The sequence below is a fragment of the Nicotiana tabacum genome, chromosome 8 (genome assembly GCF_000715075.1).
Source record: "Nicotiana tabacum cultivar K326 chromosome 8, ASM71507v2, whole genome shotgun sequence".
Lineage (NCBI taxonomy): Eukaryota > Viridiplantae > Streptophyta > Magnoliopsida > Solanales > Solanaceae > Nicotiana > Nicotiana tabacum.
Window position 1 is genome coordinate 124549400 of NC_134087.1, and position 23826 is coordinate 124573225.

Below are 23826 nucleotides of genomic sequence, written 5' to 3' on the forward strand. Positions count from 1 at the left end.
CTTCTGACTGATGCTTAGCAGATCCAAAAATGCATGCGGAGATACTGGCCTTGGCGAAAGTAGGTATTGATCTCTTAACCTCACATTCAATCCTGCATATCCGGCGACTTCCTCCAGTGTTGGTGAAAGTTCAAAGTCAACGAAACGGAATACATTGCGGGTTGGGTCCCAAAATGGTATTAGAGCTTCAAGAATATCTGTCCTTGGCCTAACACTCAGCAAATCGACAAAACCTCCCAATACTCTTCCCACTATCTCTTTGCTATCGGCTTCCAAGTCATTCCACCACATGTGGAGTTGTAGAGGGACCTCGCTGAGGGCCGAGAACGGTTCATTTTGATTCGTGCTCATCCTGCACATTTATTAAGGTGTTTTTAGGCGAAAGCAAAAATCTTTATTTTTATTCCAAACAAAAAATCTTCGAAAAAACAATATATGTATATATATATACATGTGTATATATATTTATACATATATACTTTGTTGTATATCATTATTGGTAAAATGAAACAAGGAGTTGGACCCGATGAGGGTTGCCTACGTATCCCACATCCGGTGAGAATCAAACCGACGTAGTTCGGGTAATAAACTAACTAGTTTATATATATATATATATTTTTTTTTTGAAAATAAAGAAAATTAAAATAAAAACTCATTCCTCATTCTCAGCATGCTATTTTTCTCTTTTCTCTTTTCCTTTGTTTTTAGTAAAACAAACTATTAAAATAAAATATACTCATTTTCTCTTCTATTTGAACTTTGTCATTTTTTTGTAAAAATTTCCCAACATTCAAAAAACGGTCGTCATGCATGTTCGAAGCAAATAAATGCACAAGCAGTGAGCAGGATGCATCAGGATGGCCTTTTCTGTTTCAGGTTGCTATTCCTAGACGGACCCAACCCCTGTGTTGAGTCCCCTAAGTCAAAAATGCACATGATGTAGATAAGCGTTCCTACTAGGGATCCGACATGAAGTTGAGTTATTCTAAGTTCAGAACCTGGGTGTTTGTTCTAGACCTGGCTTACCCGAGCGGACAGCTCGAGCCGAGGGGGGCAGCGTACCGGGAATACAGAAGCTTCACCGGCTTAGCAACTTGTCCGAACCTCGTTCTAAATTAGGATTTGACACTATACAGAAAAGAAGTCGTACGAAGTACACCCTTCTTCATGATTTAGAAGACTCAGAAAGGATCGGGGTTTCGGCACAGTTTATATACAGTTCACGTAATATCAAAGCGGTAAAAGGTAACCAATTAGCACATTAAGCACAGATCATGTGACAAAATCAGATAAAGCTGAACACAACAATTTATTCTAAGCTCGATTTCTAACCCTAAACCAGTGATTCTGGGTTTCAAACGTCCCCAGCAGAGTCGCCAGAGCTGTCACACCTCCTTTTTCCGTACCCGCGAGGGGACAAGGGAGTTTTTTCCAATTAAAGGACAATCGAAACGGGATTTATTTATTTATTTCAGAGTCGCCACTTGGGAGATTTAGGGTGTCTCAAGTCACCAATTTTAATCCCGAATCGAGGAAAAGAATGACTCCATACTACAGTCTGCGTACCAGAAATCCGGATAATGAATTCTGTTAACCCGGGAGAAGGTGTTAGGCATTCCCGAGTTCCGTGGTTCTAGCACGGTCGCTCAACTGTCATATTCGGCTTATTTATCTGATTTTAATACAATTATGAACCCTTGTGCCAATTTTATCTTTTCACCGCTTTTATTATATCTTAAGGAATGTGAACATCGTTTAAAACATGTTTTTAGATTGCGTCACATGAAATGCACCCGCGATCCTAGAAACATCGTGAGATTTGCTAAACGGCCCGCCCTGGAAACTAAGTGCTTTATATACACATTTAACGAGGGCCTCGCAGCTTGTGCATTTTTATTCGTCGAAGGCTCATCTCATCTTTATTTTTTAGAAGGATATCCTATAGCGGCTATGTTTTCTTGTCGCATTTGTCTCTACTAATTGAAAGTAAAATGATCCTACTCAATTACATGCTTGCAGGTTATTTATAACGGGATTCTGAATGCCTTTGTAGAATAAGAAAACATGGCCATGCACATGGGCAGCTAATCGAACATTATGGGCCCAAACCCAGCCCACACAGTATCGGCTGGGCCTGGGCCACTGCCTTTCTGATGAAAGCCTGCTGGGTTCGTTCGATTCGGGCTCAACCTTCGTGAGGTTGAGAAGTGCAGACTTGCGCTGTTTGTTTTAAAGCAATGGTTTGCCAATTATAAGGAGGCAATTTATCAAAAGGAAATGAAATTAACTAACAATGGATAGTTTCATACTTGACATGCATTAAAGGACATGCTAATCACAAACATAGCTAATTTCTAAAATATAGCCTACTACACTGTCAATCCTATTGCCTATCAGCTTACACGCACAATACGACATTAAGTTACCCCACATTTGCATTCACTATATAGGAGGGCTAACTCCCGTATCCAGGCAAAAATGTAAACCATTAAACATCACATGATATTCAATATACAGATTATGCATAAAATAAACAATCTTCAACTCTTCTCTTTTGTATTCATACTCAACTTCAAGTTACGTTGACAGTATTAGTCGTGTACCTGGATGTTTGAACAATAAGAAGGAGAAGAAGAAAGGAGTCAGCAACAGGCAACCAAACAACAACAATACAGCAACAACAATGAAGCCCACAGGTGGTCGAGCACCAAGCAAACAATCCCAGACACAGAGTGTAAAACAGCAGAAAACCCAGAATATTCAATGTAACAGCACCAGCAGCTCAATAGTCACAAACAGCTCGGCAACTAACCCAACAACAATTGGCAAAGACAGCTTGACCAACTTGCACTCTTATGCAGTGTTCAGACAATGCTTTGTTACAGTATTCTGAAATTTTCTTTATGTTTCTTTCTGTCAGTTCTTTTTCAACTTAAAACCCTTCTGAAGACTAAAAATGTCCACCTCCTTTATGTTCTGAAACAATCCTCTTTATAGGCAGAAATGGCAAGCATTAAGATGCCTTGAACCCTTTCCCTCCTTCCTGCCCATAACTTCTTTTTAAACTAAAAGTCTTCCCCATGCCCATCCATTCGACAGGCCTTTAGCCTGTATTTTTTGCCCAAAACATGGGCACCCCTTTTTTATTCAATCAGCCCCATGCTACCAAGTTTGGCTCCCCACTATTACATTAGTTTAATCCTAATTCAGTACTCTATTTGTCAGCTCACGTAAACTAAGCTTTTTTGTTCTTTCAAACCCCAAACTACCCCTGTTAGACCCTGGTTATTACTGTATTAACCCATTGCAACAGTAGGGCATTTTGAACTTCTGAAAGTTTAAATTCAGAGCTGCCCTAGACTGAATCGTTTAGTTGTTTTGCAAATGCAGTTACAAACTAATCTCAAACAAAGTCAAGCATCCAATTAACAACAAAGTTCGATCAGTCATGTGAAGTTATCAGAACATTTGATCATTCAGTCATAGAAAACTAATCGACGATGTTTATCAAATCGACTATACTAATTATAACAAGAAATAACCAGTCGATCACATAAACAACACGTACAGGGTCCCGAATGGCTTCAGACAACTTTGCACAATCACTGGGAGGCCATATGAACTATCTATTCGACGACTAATCTCATCGAGCATATATATCACAAGACGTATTCACATATACACAGGAGAACAAATGACCAAATAAAAGGTCTTTACAAAGACGGAAGAAATTGAAAAAATATCAGAAACACCAAACAACTACAACAAAACATGCTTAACAAATTCAGACAATACTTAAACAAAACTGAAAAGAAAAAGAAAACTTACTGAAAATGTTCAACCAAAGCCGACCCAGGTCTGAATTAGATTTGACCATTTGAGGCCGAACAAACTTTAATCGGGGTGTTCTCAACTGAGAACACCTTGATTAAGGTCTATTAGACCTCAAACCTCTATTAAAACTGGCCGGATTCCCCAGGTTCTTGTGTTCTAGGGTTTGGATCTTCAGATTTGAGATTCTAGGATTTGTGGGTAGATTCGGACCAAACCAAGCTTGGTTTGGTCACGAGGGAGGTCAAGGGGTTGTCTAGTGTGAATCTGGGTTGGTTTGGTGTAGATCGGGGTTTGGTCTCGAATCTTCAAATCAAGATTCGAGATGATGGAGTGTGATTCGAGGCCAGGGGGTAACAGATTTGGGTTTGGGGTGGTGAGATGCATCAGGGGTGTTAAGGGGGTGTTCACCGGCGTCCTTTCCGCCGGCTTTACAGTGAAGGTGAAGGGGGGCGGCTAGGGTTTGGGATATTAGGGTTAGGCTCTGGAGACGATGAAGCCGGGGGTGTTTGGATAGGGGCGTGGGGTGTGATGGAGGGTTTATATACGGAAGGGGAAGATAGATCAGGGCCATTTGATCAAGTGATCTCAACGGCTTGGATCTACTGGTGAGTGACAGAATGGGGTCGTTTGGTATGTAAATGGGGTCGTTTTGGTTTAAGTGAGGGGTTGGGTTGACCCGAGTAAACAGGTCGGGTTATGGGTGTGAGTGTGGTTCGTTGGATGAGTTTGAACGGACGGCTCAAATAAGATGCCCTATGCGGCGTTGTTTTGGGTCCGTGCCTGGGCAGGCCTGGTTTGGACCGGGTCCTTGTGCTGGTTTTGGGCCTCTCTTTGGGGCCCAATCTGATTTTCCCACAACCCTTTCCCTTTCTAATTAACCAAATTTAAACTAAATTCCTAAATAAATTGTAAAATTAGAAAAAATTAAAAATAGAATTACACACACATTGGTTAATACCTATAACAATTAACACACAAATTAACATTAAATACAAATCACTCAATGACAAGACATATATTTTTTGATTTTCTTTTCTTTTTGGAGTAACTTTCGCGAAGCCAAAAATCACATGCTTACAATTATTATTACCAACAATGATCAGGATGGTATTACTAAATTGAAGCAACATCTCTCTCAACACTTTCAGACTAAAGGACCCGGGCAAACTAAAGTATTTTCTGGGTATTGAGGTCGCTCACTCTAGCTTAGGTATTGTGATATCACAACGGAAGTATGTCTTAGACATTCTTGAGGAGACAGGAATGACAGGTTGTAGATCGATTGACACTCTGATGGATCCAAATTCTAAACTTCTGCCAGGATAGGGGGAGTCGCTTAGCGATCCTGCAAGATATAGGAGCTGGTTGGTAAATTAAATTATCTCACAGTGACTAAACCTGACATTTTTCCTTTCCTGTGAATGTTGTAAGTCAGTTTATGGATTATCCGTGTGATAGCCACTGGGATGCAGTTATCTGCATTCTTCGGTATATAAAATCGGCTCCAGAAAAAGGGTTATTGTTTGAGGATCGAGGTCATGAGTAGATCGTTGGTTACAAATACTGATTGGGCAGGATCACCTTCTGACAGACGTTCTACGTCTGGATATTGTGTTTTAGTAGGAGGCAATTTCGTGTCTTGGAAGAGCAAGAAACAAAATGTAGTTGCTCGATCAAGTGCAGAAGCAGAATATCAAGCAACGGCTATGGCGACATGTGAGCTAATTTGGATCAAACAATTGCTCAAGGAGTTGAAATTTGGTGACATCAGCTAGATAGAACTTGTGTGCGATAATCAAGCTGCCCTTCATATTGCATCAAATCCGGTGTTCCATGAGAGGACTAAACACATTAAGATTGATTATCACTTCATCAGAGAAAAGATACTCTCAGGAGATATTGCTACAAAATTTGTGAAGTCGAATGATCAACTTGCTGATATTTTCATCAAGTCCCTCACTGGTCCTCGTATTAGTTATATATGTAACAAGCTCGGTACATATGATTTATATGCACCAACTTGAGGGGGAGTGTTAGTTTGGTAGTTAAATAGTATTAAATAACCTTAATCCCATATGTGGGGGTGTTCATAAAAACCCGAAAAATCGAAGCAAACCGAAAACCAAACCAAACCGACCAAAAAATCGATACTTTATGGTTTGGTTTGGTGTTGGTTTTGAATTTTAAAAACCGATCAAATTTGGTTTGGGTTTGATTTTAATCAGAAAAAACCGAAAAAACCCGACTATAGGAGTAGTTATTTCAAATTTATTATTACACCTATATATATGTATATTTTTATACAAGGTTTCAAATATTTAATGGTGAATTTTAATAGTTTGCACTTTTAGTATAGTTCTTTACCTTTACATTCTAGTTTGATTGGTAGTTTTCTTTTGTTAAGTGTAAGAATCCATTTCGTGTTAAAAATAATATATTTTTAATTGAGTCCTTAAATTATTTATCACTATTTGATTCAATTATCATCAATATATCTTGGTAAATAATAGAATTTTCGAAGGGCAATTGATTTGATAGTGTTACGTTGAAAATGTGGTCTCCGGAATATGTGTTTAGTAGTGTATGTCTTATATTTAAGAAAAAACCCACAAATAACCAAAAAAAAAACGAAAACCCGACATAAACCGAATCGAGAAAAAACCGACTTAATCGATTTGGTTTGGTTCTAATATTTGAAAAACCAACTTACTTGGTTTGGTTTCTTTTTAGGGAAAAACCGATCCAAACTGAACCATGAACACCCCTACCCATATGTATTAGGAGTATGACCTGTATTATATATATATATAGGGATCATTGTATCATTGTTAAGATATGTGAATAATATCAGATTTTCTCCCGTGCATTCTCACAGTAGAAGTAGAATATGTCGTAGTCCTATATGTATTAGGAGTAGAATATGTATTATATATAGCGCTCATTGTATTATTGTAAAAAAATAGATTTTTCTCCCGTGCATTCTCACATGGTATCAGAGCTTCAGTGAGAAAATTATCGTTGTGCGTCATTCTAGCGACATCCGGGAAGAAAGATCTCATCGCCGTGCAATTTTCCGGCAACTTCATCTTGTTCCCAGGGCTCATCACTGCTAAGTGGTACTGTGCATATACCAGTACCACCATTATATCTGAAACCCTTGTGCGACTAAACCCCAGAAATTTCAGTCCGATCGGAACAGAAAAGTCAGTCACCGTGCGTCTTTTCGGTTGACGACTCAAGATTGATTTGCATTATCTCCCCATTAGTAAGTGTTGTGCGAAAACCAACACTACTATCTTGTTCGGAAAAGCCAGGCAACAAAACCCCAGTCAATCACTCCGGTAGAAAGTTCCTCACGCGCCGCCAGAACTAGGGTCCCTGCGAGCTACAGTAACTTTTCCGGTGCGTGTGAGTCATTATGGCCACTTTTTGACAAAACTTCTTCAGGACAACTTGCTTTTCCAGTGATTCTGATCCTACCCATATAAATTACATCAAAGTCTGATAATTTTTATTTTTTACGGCGTGAACAGTAATTTCCAGAAAAAAATTTCTGCTTTCTGGTGCTGTTTTAAAATCTATTTTGTAGTTTAGAATTTGGCTTTGTCTCACTCTTTTAAGATTTTTCCGGCGACCTTTTAGCCAACTCCTGTTTATCATCAACCACCTGGTTTTGTTGCTCAGGGGGAATCTTGTGTCCTTGTATGTCGAATGATCAGCTTGCAAATATTTACCAAGTCCATCACTGGTCTTCGTATTAGTTACATATATAACAAGCTCGGTACATATGATTTGTATGCTCCGGCTTGAGAGGGAGTGTTAGATAGTTATCTGTAATTAGTCCTAGTCCCATATTAGTAGGAGTAGAGTATGTCCTAGTCCCATATGTAGTAGGAGTAGAATATGTCCTAGTCCTATATGTAGAAGGAGTAGAATATGTATTATATATATGGCTCATTATATCATTGTTAATAAATAGATTTTTCTCCCATGTATTCTCACAAAAGCAATTAGTAGGAAAGTTCCTTATTTGATATAAGCTAAACTCCTATATGAAAACTCTATAATATGTTGTTCACCTCTCAATTCAGTAAGAGGTTTCTCTTTTTTATCTTTTCAAATATAGATGACAATCTCAGGGCATATAATCAATCATGTATGTGATAAAGTTGTTGCTCAACCATCTCATGCAGTTGAGTGTCCTTACTTTTCTATTTTCGCATTTCATGTTTCATTTGTTTGGCAGATAGAAAATGGGGCCACCTTCGTCGCTATAGATAAATTATTAAACCCGAAGGATTGAAGTTCAGCTTTATTAATTCAAGGTATCCATTTCTTTCTGGGTTTTTTTGCTCTTCTGATAGTGAAGTTTGTTGTTCTTCTGGTTGTACAACTGTTAATATGAGACTGACAATTTCTATTATTCTACTAGATAATGGTGGTGGAATGGACCCCGAAGCCATGCGTTGCTGTCTGAGTTTTGGATTTTCAGATAAGAAGTCCAAATCAGCCATTGGACAGTGTATGGAGATTCAGTAATTGTTTTTCCTTTCCCGTTCTCTCATTTTTTTATGTAAGTAATGTGTCCCCTTTTAGATGGAAATGGTTTCAAGACAAGTTCGATGAGACTTGGGGCTGACGTTGTTGTATTTAGCTGCTGTATGAAGAACAGGTTTGATACCAGTGGATTATAATTGCACGTGTTGTTTACCATTTTCCTTCTTTCATCATGGGAGAATTTTACACTCTGTAGTATGTAGCAGTCAAAATGGGGTCCTTTATGTTTTGCGGTAGGTCTAAAAGTCCCTTAAATATACCCTGAGGGGTTTTGGTCCTTTAAGTTAGCCAAAAGTAAGCATTTTTTGTCTCTATCAAATATTTATCAAACTCTAATTGTCAGATTTAATGGATTTGTGGGAAAAAAATTGAACAGAAACTCAAAATTGGAGGTGCAATTGCTGCTATTTTTTTAATTCTATTTCTGGTGTCTTGTGCATGTTTTGGTGTTGCAATTTCGAGGATTTGACGGGACTTTCTTGATGTTTTCGGCTGAATAATTGTTTCTTTCCATTGTTCTCTTTAAATCTAACTTCCAATTTTTTTTAAATATTTGGCAGCGATCAAAAGTGCTCTTTTTAGTGAACTCAAAGGACCAAAACCACTCAAGAGTACAATAATGGACTATTTTAAACTTATCCTAAACATAAAGCTTCCGACCTATATACCTTTAAGCAGTTGAACTTAGGGGGTACTCTTTAGCTTTCATGTAATGACCCGACCGATCGTTTTAAGAATTAATGCCCCGATCCCCTATTAATTGCTTTTCCCATATTTGTTTCTGCTATTGTGAGTTGACGGGAGGATTTATTTGGAGTTTCGGAGAGCTTTGGGACAATTAGTCCCTAAATGAGAGTTTAAGTTTTAGAATTTGGACCGTAGTCGGAGCAGTGTGAATACAGTCTCGAAATGGAATTCTGTTGGTTCCGTTAGCTCCGTAGGGTGATTTCGGGCTTAGGGGCGTATTCGGATTGTGTTTTGGAGGTCCGTAGCTTATTTAGGCTTGAAATGCCGAAAGTTGAATTTTTGAAGTTTCCCGTTCGATAGTGAGATTTTGATTTAAGGGTCGGAATGGAATCTGAAAGTTGGAGTAGCTCCGTAGTGTTGAATGTGACGTGTGTGCAAAATTTTAGGTCATTCGGACGAGGTTTGATAGACTTTTTGATCGAAAGTGTAATTTGAGAGTTTTTGGAGTTCTTAGGCTTGAATCCATGGTTAACTCGATGTTTCGATGTTGTTGTAGGTGTTTTGAGGAATGGTATAAGTTTGGATAGTGGTATATGACTTGTTCGTGCATTTGGTTGAGGTCCCGAGGGCCTCGGGATGATTTCGAATGGTTAACGGGAAGTTTGGAGTTGGAAATTTGCAGCTGAAGCTGCTGAGTTTGCTGTCATAACCGCACCTGCGCTTACAGACCACAGGTGCGAGCAAACAGAAGTGAGATCACTTCCGCAGATGTGGCCAAAGGTGAAGACAACTGAAACCTTAGAAGCGGGAGATGTTCCGCACCTGCGGGACCGCAGATGCGAATTCTGGGTCGCAGGTGCGGAGAAAGGGACTTAAGTGAAAATCGTAGAAGTGGTTCCCTTGACCGCAAAAGCAGTAGCACAGAAGCAGAAATGGACCGCAGGTGCGAAAAACCTGGGTTAGAAAGTATAAAAAGATTTCCTTCGCGAATTTAGGTTATTTTTCATAAATTTTCAACGGGAAGAAGCTTTGGAGAGCATTTTCAAGGGAGATTTTAAGAGGGATTCATTGAGGTAAGATCTTTGGTCCTTAAGCTCAATATTGTGGTGATTTTTATCATTGTAAGCATGAAATTTGAAGGAAAATTAGTGGTAAATTGAGGGTTAGGGCTTGGTTAATTGGAGAGCATTGAGTAGTGATTTGAGAGACCATTTGAGGTCCGATTTTTGTACTTTTGGTATGACTAAACTCGTGAGAGTATGAGAATTCTGAAAATGTAAATTTTACCCGATTCCGAGACGTGGTCCCGGTGGGCATTTTGGTTATTTTTCCTAATTTCACGTATTAACTTAGAATTTATTAGTGGAATCGGTTACTTGAAGTTATATTTATATTATGCAATTGAGTTGAATAGATTTGGGCCATTTGGAGTCGAGTACCCATGGAAAGAGCGTAGTTTCGGGTTTATTTTGAGCCGGTTCGAGGTAAGTGGCTTGCCTAACCTTGTGTGGGGAACTCCCCTTAGGATTTGGTATTGTTGATATTTGAAATGCCTTGTACGTGAGGTGACGAGTGCGTACGTGTGCTAATTATTGAAAATCTGGTTTTCATTAAGTAATTTAAATTATGTTTCCTTTCCTGTTTATACTACTTACAATTTAAGCCTGCTGTTAGCTTATGGAAATATGTCTAATTGACTTAATTGCTTTACTTGCTCAAACTGCCTTATTTGGATTATGTGCAACATGCTATGTTAGAAATACCTATTTTACCTTGGTATGAAATTTGAATTGAATTGTGTATTCTTCGAGTTGTTGCTGTGTGTTTACTTTGGGACTACGGGACAGTATTCCGGGAGATCCCCCTGCATGCTTACTTTGGGACTACGGATCGGTATTCCGGGAGATCTCCCTGCACTTTTACATTGGAACTATGGGACTGAGCCCGGTAGATTCCCCTAGTTCTGAGTATTTATGTTTGGGACTATGGATCGGTATTCCGAGAGATCCCCGCACACTATGAGTTGGACTACGGGACGACACCTGAGAGATCCACTGGATATTTATATTTGGAACTATAGGACGGTATCCTGGAAGATCCCCGATTGTTATCTCTGCGTTGAACTGTATTCCTTTTTGTGATTATTTTATCTCAGTTATAGTTGATTTTGTTCTGTCTATCCTGTGTTACTTTTTATTGTTGCACTTAATTATACTCTCTTATTCTATACTATTATACCTTGATTTTCATTTAAACTTAGTAGGGCCCTGACCTTCCTTGTCACTACTCGACCGAGGTTAGGCTTGGCACTTACTGAGTACCGCTGTGGTGTACTCATGCCCTTTCTGCGCATGTTTTTCATGTGCAAATCCAGGTACTTCGACTCAGCCCTACTACCCTTGAGGGGAGGGGATTCTCCAGAGACTTCGAGGTATATCTGCCTCGTCCGCAGACCGAAGAGTCCCTTTCCATTCTCCCTTATAATACCAGCCCTTCTGTATTTACTTTTGTTTAGACATTCTGGAGTTAGATACTTGTAGTTATTCAATACCTTGTGATTTCATGAGATTCCGGGTTTTGGAAAATGTAGTTTCAGTTTGAGAGTTGTATTGTATATGCCGAGTGGCATCTTAAACTTTCATTTGATATTTTTCTACAGTTTTGACGAGTTTATCTCTGTTGTTTTCTTTTCTGCAATTTGTTGGGTTTACCTAGTCGTAGAGACTAGGTGCCATCACGACAATTCATGGATGGCGAACTCGGGTCGTGACATTTCAACTACTTGTTTGTTTGGTTGGATCTGTTGCTGATTTAACTGGTGTTAATAATAGTCATCTTTTCGTTGCTTAAAGTAGTTGAACTTAGGGGGTACTATTTAGCTTTCATCTATTTGTTTGTTTGGTTGGATCTGTTGCTGATTTAAGCAGTGTTATTAAAAACCATCTTTTCGTTGCTTAAGGTGATGAAGCAATGCGAAGTGAGGGGTTATCACTTCATTGGTGAACCCGTGCGCCTCAGAGAAGTGAGCATTTCAAATAAGGATGTGCAACGTGATCCCAACGAGAAGCGATCCATTCTTTAAATCTCAAGTTTAAGGGGTTGGCTTAATATCCGAGTTGTATATTGGATGCTTAAATTATCAATCTTTATTGCAATTTGATTATTTAGGTTCTAAAAACAACAATGCTTGATATTTTTCTATTTTGTAAATTATGTGTTTCACTTTGACAAAGCATGTGCTTCAGTTCTTGCTTTTCACTCATGCCCGATGAGCCTTGTCACTTTTTTGCGCTTTTTCACTTTTAAATACATTTAATTTAAGAATTTCTGGACCAACACTTTTACCAAATTGACTTGAAGGACCAAATTGGATCTGGTCATAAGTTTTGGGAATTAAAGGTATTGTTTCTCACTTTTGGTTCACATGACACTGTCTTTTGATGAGAATATGTAATAAGGCCTCATTCTGCCTTAAAGTTCTTCCTCCATCAATTAGATTTTTGTCATATTAAATAGTGCCCGATTATTGTTTCTTCTATTCTTCCTACCTACCCTGACACAATACTTCCGTTTGTTAGAACTATTTTAGGTAAATGTTCTTGTATTCCAAGTTAAATGTTCTTTTTGACTTGGCTACTTTATGATGTTCTTGTTCCACTTAGGATCCTTCAAGGTAAGAATTAAAAAATGTATCTTGTTTAATTAGAGTCTCGCAGATCGGTACGAAAACGTCTGTACTTATCTACGAGAGGTTATGTAACTGTTAGGAAAATTCCAATTCATTTGATTTCCTTGTCGTGCGAGATTTTGATATCACCATTCTAAACTTCTGTCTTCTATTCTCTCACATATGGTGAGGACACGTGCTACCAGAGATGATTAGGCACCCACGCCCCCTACTGGAGCTGTCAGAGGTCGGGGACGAGATAGAGGCCGAGGACGTGCACTTGGTGCAGCCAGAGCACCCGCGCGAGCTGCCACCGAGGTACCACCAAGAGTTCCAGCCAGAGTCCAGGCACCTGATATGCCTACTACTACTACTAAACCAACGCTCCAGGAGACTCTTGCACAGTTCATGAGCATGTACACCGCTCTAGCTCAGGCAGGGTTGCTTTCCCTTGCTGCAGCTATGTCTTAGGCTAGGAGAGGAGCACAGACTCCTGCTACCCACACTCCTGAGCAGCGAGTGCATGTTGATCAGGTCCCAGAGATTATTTCTGTATAGCCTGCAATCCCAGATCAACCCGAGGACTGGGCAGCGACTTTCGAGGATGAGCAGCTCAGGTTTGAGAGGTTCAAGAAGTACAAGCCTCCTGTATTTAGTGGTCTAGCATCTGATGATGCTTTGGGATTTCTAGATGAGTACCACCGTATTCTCCATACCATGGGTATATCAGGATCGAGCGGGGTTTCCTTCATTACCTTCCAGCTTCGAGGAGCTGCCTATGAGTGGTGGCGTACTTATGAGTTAGACAATCCGGATGAGGCAGCTTTCCTGACTTGGACTCAGTTTTGAGATATGTTCCTGAGAGAGTATGTTCCTCAGAGCCTTAGGGACGCATGGCGCGCAGAGTTTGAGCATTTGCGCCAGGGTACTATGACTGTCTCGGAGTATGCTGTCTATTACACTAGCTTGGCTAGACATGCCCCAGCATTGGTTTCTACTGTTCACGAGAGGGTTCGCCGGTTTATTGAGGGGCTTATTCCCAACATCAGATCTAGCATGGCTCGTGAGTTGGAGATGGATATTTCTAATAAGCAAGTGGTGAGCATTGCTAGGAGGATTGAGGGTATGCATGCTAGGGAGAGAGAGGAGAGGGAGACCAAGAGGTCTCGAGAGTCGGGCCATTATTCTGGTTGCCCATGCTCCAGTTGTAGTTCGTCATGGTAGGGGTTATATGAGTTGCCCCATTCATTCATCTCTTCCAGCAGCTAGTGGTATTCCAGCTCTTCCTAGGCCTCACGAGCCTTATTATGCACCTCCAGTATCTAGTGCGCCTCCTGCGCGGGGTGCTTTTAGTGGTCAGTTCAGCAGACTTGGCCCAAGCTAGTCACAGTCACCACGTCCTCCCAAAGATTGTTTTGAGTGTGGTGACACATGCCATATGGTGAGGGATTTCCCCAAACATATGAGGGGTGCACCTCTACAGACTTCTCAGCCATAACGTGCCCTGCAGACTTCTCAGGATATGGTTATAGCTCCAGTTGCTACCCCACCTGCTCAGCCAGCTAGAGGTGGAGGTCGGAGAGGTAGAGGTCACCCTAGAGGGGGAGTCCATGCCAGATATTAAGCCCTTCCTGCCCGAACCGAGGTTGTCGCCTCCGATTCTATCATCACAAGTATTGTCCTAGTTTGTCATAGAGATGCATCGGTTTTATTCGATCCAAGCTCCACCTATTCTTATGTGTCTTCTTATTTTGCCCCGCATTTGGGTGTACCTTGGGATTCTTTGAGTACCCCTGTTTTTGTTTCTACTCTTGTGGGAGATTCTCTTGTTGTGGACCGCGTCTATCGATCGTGTGGGGTTGCCCTTAGTGGTTTTGAGAGTAGAGCTAATTTATTATTGTTCAGCATGGTAGATTTTGATGTTATCTTAGGCATGGACTAGTTGTCACCCCATTATGCTATTCTTGATTGTCACGCCAAAATCGTGATGCTGGCTATGGCAGGTGTATACCGCGAGTAGAGTGGAGGGGTGTCTTAGATCATACTTCCAATAGAGTTATTTCATTCCTTAAGGCTTAGTGTATGGTTGAGAAGGGGTATGACGCGTATCTAGCTTATGTGAGAGATGTCAGTATTGATACCCCTACGGTTGATTCAGTCCCAGTAGTACGGGATTTTCCTGATACGTTTCCAGCTGATCTTCCGAGCATGCCGCCCGATAGAGATATTGATTTTGGCATTGATCTATTGTCGGGAATTCAGCCCATTTTTATTCCTCCGTATCATATGGCCCCTCCTGTGTTGAAGAAGTTGAAGGATCAATTACAGGAATTGCTTGATAAGGGTTTTATTCGGCCTAGTGTATCACCTTGGGGGTGCTCCTGTCTTGTTTGTAAAGAAAAATTATGGTTCTATACGTATGCGCATTGATTATCGCCAGTTAAACAAAGTTACAGTGAAGAACAATTATCCTTTGCCTCGTATTAATGATTTGTTTGACCATCTTCAGGGTGCACGGGTGTTTTCTAAGATGAACTTGCGCTCAGGTTACGATCAGTTGAAGATTCGGGAGCCAGATATCCCCAAGACTGCTTTCAGGACTCGGTATGGTCATTACGAGTTTCTTGTTATGTCATTTGGGCTGACCAATGCCCCATCAGCCTTTATGAATTTGATGCACAGTGTGTTCCGGCCATATCTTGACTCGTTCATCAGTCTTTATTGATGATATTTTGGTATATTCCTGGAGTCGGGAGGATCATGACCAGCACCTGAGGACAGTGCTTCAGACTTTAAGGGAAAAGAAGTTATATGCAAAGTTCTCAAAATGTAAGTTTTGGTTGGATTCCGTGGCATTCTTGGGCCATGTGGTTTTGAGTGATGGTATTCAGGTGGATCTGAAGAAAGTGGAAGCAGTGCAGAGTTGGCCCAGACCATCTTCAGCTACAAAGATCTGTAGTTTTCTTGGCTTGACGGGTTATTACCGTCGATTTGTTGAGGGGTTTTCCTCTATTGCAGCCCCTATGACTAGGCTGACCCAAAAGGGTGCTCCGTTCTAGTGGATAGAAGAGTATGAGGCGAGCTTTCAGAAGCTCAAGACAGCTTTAACTACAGCCCTAGTTTTGATATTGCCTATAGGTTCGGGGGCTTATACTGTCTATTGTGATGCCTTGAGGATTGGCCTTGGAGCGATATTGATGCAGAAAGGTAGGGTGATTGTCTATGTATCTAGACAGTTGAAAGTACATGAGAAGAATTATCCTTTCCATGATCTCAAGTTAGCTGCTATTGTTCACGCCTTGAAGATTTGGAGTCATTATTTGAACGATGTGCCTTGGGAGATTTATACCGATCACCGGAGTTTGTTGCATCTGTTCAAGCATAAGGATCTTAAATTTTGTCAGAGGAGGTAGTTAGAGCTGTTGAAGGACTATGATATCACTATTTTGTACCACCCGGGCAAGGACAATGTAGTGGCAATGCTTTGAGTCGTCGGGCGGTGAGTTTGGGGAGTTTGGCTTATTTACCAGTAGCGGAGAGGCCCATGGCGATGGATGTTCAGGCCTTAGCCAGCTAGTTTGTGAGATTGGATCTTTTGGAGCCTGGTCGGGGTCTAGCTTGCGTGGTTTCCCGGTCTTCCTTGTTTGATCGTATCTGGGAGCGTCAGTTTGATGACCCTCATTTGCTTGTCCTCAAGGACAAGGTTCTGCATGGAGATGCCAGAGATGAGACTATTGGTGATGATGGGATATTGAGGATGCAGGGTCAAATATGTGTACCCAATGTTGATGGGCTTCGGGAGTTGATTCTAGAGGAGGTCCATAGTTCGCGGTATTCCATTCATCCGGGTGCCGCGAAGATGTACCAGAATTTGAGGCAGCACTATTGGTGGAGGCGGATGAAGAAAGATATAGTTAGGTTTGTAGCTCGGTGTCTCAATTGTCAGTAGGTGAAGTATGAGCACCAGAGACCGGGTGAGTTGCTTCAGCAGATAGAGATTCCGAGACTTTGTAGTTCAGCTCCCACAGACTTTGAGAATGTTCAATGCCATTTGGGTGATTGTGGATCGGCTGACCAAGTCCGCGCATTTCATTCTTGTGTGTACTACCTATTCTTCGGAGCGACTGGCGGAGATTTATATCGGGGAGATTGTTCGTCTGCATAGTATTCCAGTTTCTATCATTTCGGATAAAGGTACGCAGTTCACATCACGATTCTGGAGGGTCGTACAGTTAGTTACTCGGGTGGAGTTGAGTACAGCATTTCACCCTCAGACGGACGGACAATCCGAGCACACTATTCAGATTCTTGAGGATATGCTCCGTGCGTGTGTGATTGAGTTTGGAGGGTCTTAGGATCAGTTCTTGCCATTGGCGGAGTTTGCCTACAACAACAGTTATCAGTCCAGCATTTAGATGGCACCGTACGAGGCTTTATATGGTAGGCGATGTAGATCCCCGATGGGTTGGTTTGTGCCGGGTGAGTCTAGATTATTGGTCACAGACTTGATTCAGGATGCTTTGGAGAAGGTTAAGGTGATTCAAGATAGACTCCGTACAGCCTAGTCCAGACAGAAGAGTTATGCGGACCCGAAGGTTCGTGATGTTTCCTATATGGTTGGAGATCGAGTTCTGCTTTGGGTTTCGCCTATGAAGGGCGTTATGAGATTTGGAAAGAAAGAGAAATTGAGTCCGAGGTTTATTGGTCCCTTTGAGATTGGGGCGTGTTGGGGAGGTTGGTTATGAGTTTGCCTTACCTCCTAACCTGGCAGGAGTTCATCCGGTATTTCATGTTTCGATACTCCGGAGGTATCACGGTGATCTGTCACACGTGTTGGATTTCAATTTAGTCTAGTTGGACAAGGATCTATCTTATGTTGAGGAGCCAGTGGCGATATTGGACAGGCAGGTTCGAAAGCTGAGGTCATAGAATATTGCATCAGTAAAGGTCCAGTGGCGGGGTCAGCCGGTCTATGAAGTGATCTAGGAGACCGAGCAGGATATGTGCAGCCGTTACCCTCATATTTTCACTACTTCAGGTATGTCTCTATGCTCGTTAGAGGATGAACAAATGTTTAATTGTAGGAGGATGAAACAACCAAGCCAGTTGTTTTAAGAATTAATGTCCCGATCCCCTATTAACTGCTTTCCCCGTGTTTGTTTCTGCAATTGTGAGTTGATGGGAGGATTTATTTGGAGTTTCGGAGAGTTTTGGGACACTTAGTCCCTAAATGAGAGTTTAAGTTTTAGAATTTGGACCGTAGTTGGAGCAGTATGAAGACGGCCTCGGAATGGAATTTCGTTGGTTCCGTTAGCTCCGTTGGGTGATTTCGGGTTTAGGAGCGTGTTCGGATTGTGTTTTGAAGGTATGTAGCTTATTTAGGCTTGAAATGCCGAAAGTTGAATTTTTGAAGTTTCCAATTCGATACTGAGATTTTGATTTAAGGGTCGAAATGGAATTCCAAAAGTTGGAGTAGCTCCGTAGTGTTGAATGTGATGTGTGTGCAAAATTTCAGGTCATTCAGACGAGGTTTGATAAACTTTTTGATCGAAAGCGTAATTTGAGAGTTTTTGGAGTTCTTAGGCTTGAATCCATGGTTAATTCTATGTTTCAATATTGTTATAGGTGTTTTGAGGATTGGTATAAGTTTGGATAGTGGTATTTGACTTGTTCGTGCTTTTGGTTGAGGTCCTCGGGGCCTCGGGATGATTTCGGATGGTTAACGGGAAGTTTAAAGTTGGGAATTTGCTGTTGAAGCTGCTGAGTTTGCTGTCATAACCGCACCCGCAGCTTGAGGATCACAGGTGCGAGAATACAGAAGCGAGATCACTACTGCAGATGCAGCCATGGTGAAGAGAGCTGAAACCACAGAAGCGGGAGGTGTGTCGCACCTGCGGGACTGCAGATGCGGATTCTGGGTCGCAGGTGTGGAGAAGGAACTTAAGTGAAAACTGCAGAAGCGGTTCCCTTGACCGCAGAAGCGGTAGTGTATAAGCGGAAATGGACCGCAGGTGTGAAAAACCTGGGTCAGAAAGTATAAAAAGATTTCCTTCGCGAATTTGGGTTATTTTTCATAAATTTTCAACGGGAAGAAGCTTTGGAGAGCGTTTTCAAGGGAGGTTTTCAGAGGGATTCGTTGAAGTAAGGTCTATGGTCCTTAAGCTCGTTATTGTGGTGATTTTTATCATTGTAAGCATGAAATTTGAAGGAAAATCAGAGGTAAATTGAGGGTTAGGGCTTGGTTAATTGGAGAGTTTTGAGTGGTGATTTGAGGGACCACTTGAGGTTCGTTTTGGTACTTTTGGTATGACTCAACTCGTGAGAGTATGAGGATTTTGAAAATGTAAATTTTACTTGATTTCAAGATGTGGGCCCGGAGGCATTTTAGTCATTTTTCCTAATTTCGCGTATTAGCTTAGAATTAATTAGTGGGATCAGTTACTTGAAGTTATATTTACATTATGCAATTGATTTGAATAGATTTGAGCCATTTAGAGTCGAATACTCGTGGCAAGAGCATGGTTTTGGGTTGATTTTGAGCCGGTTCGAGGTAAGTAGGTTGCCTAACCTTGGGTGGGGAACTCCCCTTAGGATTTAGTATTGTTGATATTTGAAATGCCTTGTATGTGAGGTGACAAGTGCGTACTTGTGCTAATTGTTGAAAATCATGTTTTCATTAAGTAACTTAAATTGTGTTTCCTTTATTGTTTATACTATTTGCAATTTAAGCCTGCTGTTAGCTTAGGGAAATATGTCTAATTGACTTAATTGCTTTACTTGCTCAAACTGCCTTATTTGGATTATGTGCAGCATGCTAGGTTAGAAATTCCTGTTTTACCTTGGTATGAAATTTGAATTGAATTGTGTATTCTTCGTGTTGTTGTATGTTTACTTTGGGACTACGGGACGGTATACCGGGAGATCCCCTTGCATGGTTATTTTGGGACTACAGATCGGTATTCCGGGAGATCCCCTATCCTTTTACATTGGAACTACGGGACTGCACCCGGTAGATTCCCCCAGTACTGAGTATTTACATTTGGGACTACGGATCGGTATTCCGGGAGATCCCTGCGCACTCTGAGTTGGACTACGGGACGACACCCGGGAGATCCACTGGATATTTATATTTGGAACTATAGGACGGTATCCTAGAAGATCCCTGGTTGTTATCTCTACGTTGAACTGTATTCCTTTATGTGATTATCTTGTCTCAGTTGTAGTTGTTGTTGTTCTATGTATCGTGTGTTACTTCTTACTATTGCACTTAATTATACTGTCTTATTCTATACTGTGATACCTTGTTTTTCATTTAAACTCAGTAGGGCCCTAACCTTCTACGTCACTACTCGACCGAGGTTAGGCTTGGCACTTACTGAGTACCACTGTGGTGTACTCATGCCCTTTCTACGCATGTTTTTCATGTGCAGATCCAGGTACTTCGACTCATCCCTACTACCCTTGAGTCGAGGCGATTCTCTAGAGACTTCGAGGTATATATGCCGCGTCCGCAGACCAAGGAGTCCTTTTCCATTCTCTCTTATAATACTATCCCTTCTGTATTTACTTTTTTTTAGACATTCTGGAGTTAGACACTTGTAGTTATTCAATAGCTTGTGATTTCATGAGATTCCGGGTTTTGGAAAATGTAGTTTCAGTTTGAGAGTTGTATTGTATATGCCGAGCGGCATCTTAAATGTTTCATTTGATATTTTTCTACAGTTTTGGCTAGTTTATCTCTTTTGTTTTCTTTTCTGCAATTTGTTAGGTTTACCTAGTTGTAGAGACTAGGTGTCATCACGACAGTTCACGGATGGCGAACTCGGGTCGTGACATTTCAACTACTTGTTTGTTTGGTTAGATCTGTTGCTGATTTATGTGGTGTTAATAATATTCATCTTTTCGTTGCTTAAAGCAGTTGAACTTAGGGGGTACTATTTAGCTTTCAACTATTTGTTTGATTGGTTGGATCTGTTGTTGATTTAAGCAGTGTTATTAAAAGCCATCTTTTCGTTGCTTAAGGTGATGAAGCAATGCGAAGTGAGGGGTTATCACTTCATGGGTGAACCCGTGCGCTTCAGAGAAGTGTGCACTTCAAATAAGGATGGGCAACGTGATCCAAACGAGAAGAGATCCATTCTTTAAATCTCAAGTTTAAGGGGTTGGCTTAATATCCGAGTTGTATATTGGATGCTTAAATTATCAATCTTTATTGCAATTTGATTATTTAAGTTCTATAAACAACTATGCTTGATATTTTTTTATTTTGTAAATTATGTGTTTCACTTGACAAAGCATGTGCTTCAGTTCTTGCTTTTCACTCAAGCCCGATGAGCCTGGTCACTTTTTTTGTGCTTTTTCACTTTTAAATACATTTAATTAAGAATTTCTGGACCAACTCTTTTACTAAATTAACTTGAAGGACCAAATTGGATCTGGTCATAAGTTTTGGGAATTAAAGGTATTGTTTCTCACTTTAGGTTCACATGACACTGTCTTTTGAGGAGAATATGTAATAAGGCCTCATTCTGCCTTAAAGTTCTTCCTCCGTCAATTAGAATTTGTCATATGGAATAGTGCCCGATTATTGTTTCTTCTATTCTTCCTTCCTTCCCTAACACAATATTTCTGTTTGTTAGAACTATTTTATGTAACTGTTCTCTTATTCCATGTTAAATGTTCTTTTTGACTTGGCTACTTTATGATGTTCTTGTTCCACTTAGGATGCTTCAAGGTAAGAATTAAAAAATGTATCTTGTTTAATTAGAGTCTCGCGGATCGATACGGAGACGTCTGTACTTATCTACGAGAGGCTATGTAACTGTTAGGAAAGTTCCAATTCATTTGATTTCCTTGTCGTACGAGATTTTGATATCACCATTCTAAGCTTCTGTCTTCTATTCTCTCACATATGGTGAGGACACGTGCTACCAGAGATGATCAGGCACCCACGCCCCCTACTGGAGCTGTTAGAGGTCGGGGCCGAGATAGAGGCCAAGGATGCGCACGTGGTGCAACCATAGCACCCGCGCGAGCTGCCACCGAAGTGCCACTAGGAGTTCCAGCCGGAGTCCAGGAACCTGATATACCTACGACTATAACTACTCCAGCGCTCCAGGAGACTCTTGCGCAGTTCATGAGAATGTACACTACTCTAGCTCAGGCAGGGTTGTTTCCTCTTGTTGTAGCTATGTATTAGGCCGGGGGAGGAGCACAGACTCCTGTTGCCCACACTGCTGAACAGCGAGTGCATGTTCATAGGTCCTAGAGATTATTCATGTACATCCTGCAGTCCCAGATCAGCCCGAGGATAGGGCAGCGACTTTCGAGGATGAGCAGCTCAGGCTTGAGAGGTTCAAGAAGTACAAGCCTCATGTATTCAGTGGTCTAGCATCAGATGATGCTCCGGGTATTCTAGATGAGTGCCACCGTATTCTCCGTACCATGGGTATATCAGGATCGAGCGGGGTTTCCTTCACTACCTTCCAGCTTCGAGGAGTCGCCTATGAGTGGTGGCGTACTTATGAGTTAGACAGTCCGGATGAGGCAGCTTTCCTGACATGGACTCAGTTTTCAGATATGTTCCTGAGAGAGTATGTTCCTCAGAGCCTCAGGGACGCATTGCGTGCAAAGTTTGAGTATTTGCGCTAGGGTACTATGATTGTCTCGGAGTATGCTGTCTGTTACACTAGCTTGGCTAGACATGCCCCAGCATTGGTTTCTACTATTCGCGAGAGGGTTCGCCGGTTTATTGAGGGGCTTATTCCCAGCATCAGATCAAGCATGGCTCGTAAGTTGGAGATGGATATTTCTTATCAGCAGGTGGTGAGAAATGCTAGGAGGATAGAGGGTATGCATGTTAGGGATAGAGAGGAGAGGGAGACCAAGAGGTCTCGAGAGTCAGGCTATTATTCGGGTTGCCCGTGCTCTAGCTGTAGTTCGTCATGGTAGGGGTTATATGAGTTGCCCCATTCATTTAGCTCTTCCAGCAACTAGTGGTATTCCTGCTCCTCTTAGGCCTCAGGAGCCTTATTATGTACCTCCAGTATCTAGTGCGCCTCCTACGCGGGGTGCTTTTAGTGGTCAGTCCAGCAGACTTGGCCCGAGCCAGTCATAGTTGCCACGTCCTCCTAGAGCTTGTTTTGAGTGTGGTGACACATTCCATATGGTGAGGGATTGCCCCAGACTTAGGATGGGTGCACCTCTACACACTTCTCAGCCACAGCGTGCCCCGCAGAGTTCTCAAGCTATGGTTACAGCTCCAGTTGCTACCCCACCTGCTCAGCCAGCTAGAGGTGGAGGTCGGGGAGGTAGAGGTCACCCTAGAGGGGGAGTCCATGCCAGATATTATGCTCTTCCTTCTCGTACCGAGGCTGTCGCCTCCGATTCTATCATCACAAATATTGTCCTAGTTTGTCATAGAGATGCATCGGTTTTATTGGATCCAAGCTCTACCTATTCTTATGTGTCTTCTTATTTTGCCCCACATTTGGGTGTACCTCGGGATTCTTTGAGTACCCCTGTTTATGTTTCTACTCCTGTGGGAGATTCTCTTATTGTGGACCGCGTTTATCAGTCGTATGCGGTTGCTCTTAGTGGTTTTGAGACCAGAGCTGATTTATTATTGCTCAACATGGTAGATTTTGATGTTATCTTGGGCATGGACTGGTTGTCACCCCATTATGCTATTCTTGATTGTCACGCCAAAATCGTGACGCTGGCTATGGCAAGTGTATACCGCGAGTAGAGTGGAGGGGTACCTTAGATCATACTTCCAGTAGAGTTATTTCATTCCTTAATGCTCAACATATGGTTGAGAATGGGTGTGACGCGTATCTAGCTTATGTGAGAGATGTCAGTATTGATACCCCTACAGTTGATTCAGTCCCAGTAGTACGGGATTTTCCTGATATGTTTTTAGCTGATCTTTCAGGCATGCTGCCCAATAGAGATATTGATTTTGGCATTGATCTATTGCCGGGCACTCAGCCCAATTTTATTCCTCCGTATCATATGGCCTCTCCTGTGTTGAAGGAGTTGAAGGATCAGTTACAGGAATTGCTTGATAACGGTTTTATTCG

The 23826-nt window shown here is 41.5% G+C and overlaps 1 pseudogene; it reads left to right on the forward strand.

The window, feature by feature from the left end:
- Positions 1 to 23826, forward strand: part of LOC107789096 (protein MICRORCHIDIA 6-like) — a 75283-nt pseudogene that overhangs the window by 35491 nt on the left and 15966 nt on the right.